General features: G+C 40.2%; 1 pseudogene; it reads right to left on the bottom strand.

Annotated features, from left to right (window-relative positions):
• Window positions 1–1,954: 1,954 nt before the first annotated feature.
• Window positions 1,955–3,189, bottom strand: LOC145110570 (18S ribosomal RNA; annotated as a pseudogene).
• Between the last annotated feature and the right edge of the window lie 1,276 nt (window positions 3,190–4,465).

Here is a 4,465-nt window from a genome sequence, read left to right as displayed (position 1 = left end):
AGTCACCAAGGTTTATCTTGTTTATCGACCGTATCGTTTTCCAGACTCCACTCGTGATACATGTCAATGGTTTTTTAGAGTACAGTGGGTGAATATCTCATTCACTACACCTACAGGTTGCGAGCCTGCTAGTGTTCAACTGGACTGTCTAGAATAGTTCGTGGTTGTCATCCATACTCTGCTAGATGACGAGGCCAACACTTAGGTAAAAGGCTTCTCTCATGGTTCACCTCTCACCCTTATTTATGGTCTATATCACCTCACATCTCATCATCCAACTCATATTTCATCTACCCATGTTTAACCAACATATTTTGTAGATATAAAATACATATACAGTTTAAATCATTTAAAACTTGTATAAAATCCTTCATTCAACATACATAGCAAGTATACAGATAATATGCACACATAGCATGTAGTTTATATAAAATACTTCATATCTATGTGTAATATGAAAGTAACTATGCACTCACCTGATAAGGCGGTGACTCGGTACTCGGACAGCGCTTTGTTTACTTAACACAATTTCCTTTGACAAAACCTAGTATCATTACCACTAGAGTTTAGTCTAATGCTCGATGAAAGTAATTAATAGTCTAACTGTTATTACTGTTATATAAGTGTTAAACAATACTCTTCACCCGCTATGTACAGACAGGGGCCAGACATGGAACACAGGAGAGCAGGATCATTTTGGCATTTAGCACAACTAAAATCCAGCAACCCAAGCGACCCTTCAAACCAGATTCCCGTACCGCGAGTGGTTAAAAAGATATTATAACAACACTTATATAACTCATAATAATAACCCAAATAATTATTATAAGGTCCTAATAACATTACTATATTGATACATAAGCTATACTAAAGATAGGGTAGGGATAGCTCACTTACAGCGGGTTTTTCTCAAAACTGGGCTCCGCCGAAGAAGAATTTCTGAGTCGAAGGCTCTTCTTTTCGGAGCCATCGGGCGCTCCGGGGCTTCCGCCTCATGCTAGGGAGTAATCCTAGGCTTTGGGGGGTTTGGGAGGCTTAGAGAGAGAGTATAAAGAGAGAAAGAGAAGTTGGAAGGTGTGAGAAAACTGTTGCACCTGACACTTCTATTTATAGGCTGCGTGGCAGCCTGACTCGTCGAGTTGGCCTCCTACTCATTGAGTCCATGGCCAGGTGTCACTATTCTGGTCGCAACACGTGGGTGGGCTATATTGTGCCATGTCACCCCTTTTGCAGCAGCACCCTGCCCACTTCTAAACCCCGCAACTTTCACATACGAGCTCCGTTTTCGACGTTCTTTATATCCACGCGTAGGTAAAAACAAGATCTACAACTTTCCTTTTGACTCCATTGGCTAATTCTTGACCAATCTTAAATTTAACAGTAGGAAGAGATTATACTGTTAAATGACCGCGTAAAATTCATAACTTCTACATACGGACTCCGTTTTCGTCTGTCTTTTTATCGTTGAGCTACTATTAATGAGATATTCACTTCTCATTTAGTTCATGTTCGCCAAAAACTGCTCGATCTAAAATTCAAATTTCGGGTTGCGCGCTGCTAAGCCAAATCTTAGAAAAATCATTACTTCCTCATACGAAGTCAGATTTGGGTGTTCTTTTTATGGATGTTCTCGGTTTAACGTATACTACGAATTTATTTTGACTGCTAAGGCTAAAAAGTCCTCTATCATAAATTCACTATTTACGTCGCGATGTGTCGTGCCGGTTTTGCCGAAAAACTTCGACGGGCAATAACTTGTTCGTTATAACTCGGATTTCGGTGTTCTTTATATGTACGGAACCGTTGTAACATATACTATAAATTAGTTAAGATTACTCCATCTGAATAATATTCCATAAAAAAGTCATTTTTGATGCTCATTGTCTCTAAGTTGACTAGCCCAAATCTGCGGGCGTTACAAATACCCAACAAGCATTAGCTCTCCTTAAAAAGGAGGTGATCCAGCCGCACCTTCCAGTACAGCTACCTTGTTACGACTTCACTCCAGTCACTAGCCCTGCCTTCGGCATTCCCCTCCTTGCGGTTAAGGTAACGACTTCGGGCATGGCCGGCTCCCATAGTGTGACAGGTGGTGTGTACAAGGCTCGGGAACGGATTCACCGCCGTATGGTTGACCGGAGATTACTAGCGTTTCCAGCTTCATGCAGGCGAGTTGCAGCCTGCAATCCAAACTGAGGACGGGTTTTTGGAGTTAGCTCACCATCGCGGGATCGCGACCCTTTGTCTCGGCCATTGTAGCATGTGCGTCGCCCAGGGCATAAGGGGCATGATGACTTGACGTCATCCACGCCTTCCTCCGACTTATCACCGACAGTATGTTCAGGGTTCCAAACTCAATGATGGCAACTAAACACGAGGGTTACGCTCGTTGCGAGACTTAACCCAACACCTTATGGCACGAGCTGATGACAGCCATGCACCGCCTGTGTCCGCGTTCCCGAAGGCACCCCTCTCTTTCAAGAGGATTCGCGGCATGTCAAGCCCTGGTAAGGTTCTTCGCTTTGCATCGAATTAAACCACATGCTCCACCGCTTGTGCGGCCCCCCGTCAATTCCTTTGAGTTTCATTCTTGCAAACGTACTCCCCAGGTGGGATACTTAACGTGTTAGCTACAACACTGCACGGGTCAATACGCACAACGCCTAGTATCCATCGTTTACGACTAGGACTACTGGGGTATCTAATCCCATTCGCTCCCCTGGCTTTCGTCTCTCAGTGTCAGTGTCGACCTAGCAGAGTGTTTTCGTCGTTGGTGTTCTTTCCAATCTCTACGCATTTCACCGCTCCACGAGAAATTCCCTCTGCCCATACCGTACTCCAGCTTGGTAGTTTCCACCGCCCGTCTAGATTTGAGCCCTAGGATTTGACGGCGGACTTAAAAGCCACCTACAGACGCTTTACGTCCAATCATTTCAGATAACGCTTGCATCCTCTGTATTACCGCGATTGCTGGCACAAAGTTAGCCGATGCTTATTCCCCAGATACCGTCATTGCTTCTTCTCCGGGAAAAGAAGTTCATGATCTGTGGGCCTTCTACCTCCACGCGGCATTGCTCCGTTAGGCTTTCGCCCATTACGGAAAATTCCCCACTGCTCCCTCCCGTAGGATTCATTAATTATTACAAAATATATGATACTGTTTATACCATAATTAGTAGTAAAATAATTATTATTATGTTACATATATGTTAAAATTATAACCGATTTGAATATGTGATAATTCAATATTTCTATAACTTAAAATGACATTATTGTAAAATTGTTTATACGCATATAATTAATCTCACATTATATATATATATATATATATATATATATATATATATATATATATATATATATATTTTGTAACAATTGTTAAAAATTGGTCAGAGTTCGACGGACAAACCACCACGAACCGCTAAGTATTATTGACAATTGTGTGTAATTTCATGTTTAATATGTATATTAAATATATTATATTTATAATTTCCTTTAAAACATCCCAAACTACTTAAACCGCCTATCGTTGCAGATTGAATAAAATTTATCAACAAAAATTAAATATATTTGTGGCGTTAAAAATAAAAATTTTGCATTAAAATATCTGAAAGTTATGCATAACATATTTGAATACATTATGTCCTCCTGATTTCGTGGATATAAAGAACGTCCAAAACGGAGATCATATGAGAAAATTACGTCTCTATAAAGTTACAAAAATCGATATTTATCTGATTTTCCTAAAACAAACGGTATACTGCTTCATTTGGAATAAATACGAACCTCGAAAGTCACTATTGAGCGTATTTTTGAATTCAGGTTATGGCATATTATTTTATTATATTTTTATAATGTTTTTAACCTCGACAAAAATCGGATTCGGAAAATCTGTCGAATCCGAACAATTAATCGTGAAACTTTAAATGTAAATTTACGGAGTTTGGTATGCCAGAATTGAAATTCGTTTGCGTTTTTGAAATCACCACGATCGAGACAACAAACAGACATTTTTAGGAAAATTTCACGAAAACGATTAGATGACACACAAATCGAGAACCGAGGGTCGGGAGTTACAGCACAAAATAAATTATACATATTTAATACCTAAAATATCTTTAAAATTCAAAATATAGACTTTGTAATTTTGTATACAAAGCTTCTGATTGAAGTGAACGCAGTTTCATTTATCTATCTCTCAAAATCACTCATTCCCCTCTCTATCTCCCAGTGATGTTTCTTCTTTTTCTTCTTTATTCTTTACAAACAAAACACCACTGTAGGTGAGTGTTTCCGGTGACCACCAAGAAAACCGGTGGCTGCCACCTTGCTCCCTCGCCACCACATACGGCAATGACTGTCTCCACCCACCTCCCTCCTTCGCAAATCACCACCATAAACCCACCCCTTCATCCTTCTTTTCATGTCGATCGGTGTTATGAGCCTAGTAAGTCAGCCCAATGAA

This window comes from Lactuca virosa, chromosome 4 (genome assembly GCF_052849685.1).
Source record: "Lactuca virosa cultivar CGN04683 chromosome 4, Lactuca_virosa_CGN04683_v6, whole genome shotgun sequence".
NCBI lineage: Eukaryota > Viridiplantae > Streptophyta > Magnoliopsida > Asterales > Asteraceae > Lactuca > Lactuca virosa.
Note: the sequence above shows the minus strand (reverse complement) of the source record. Positions and strands in the feature narration are given on the sequence as shown.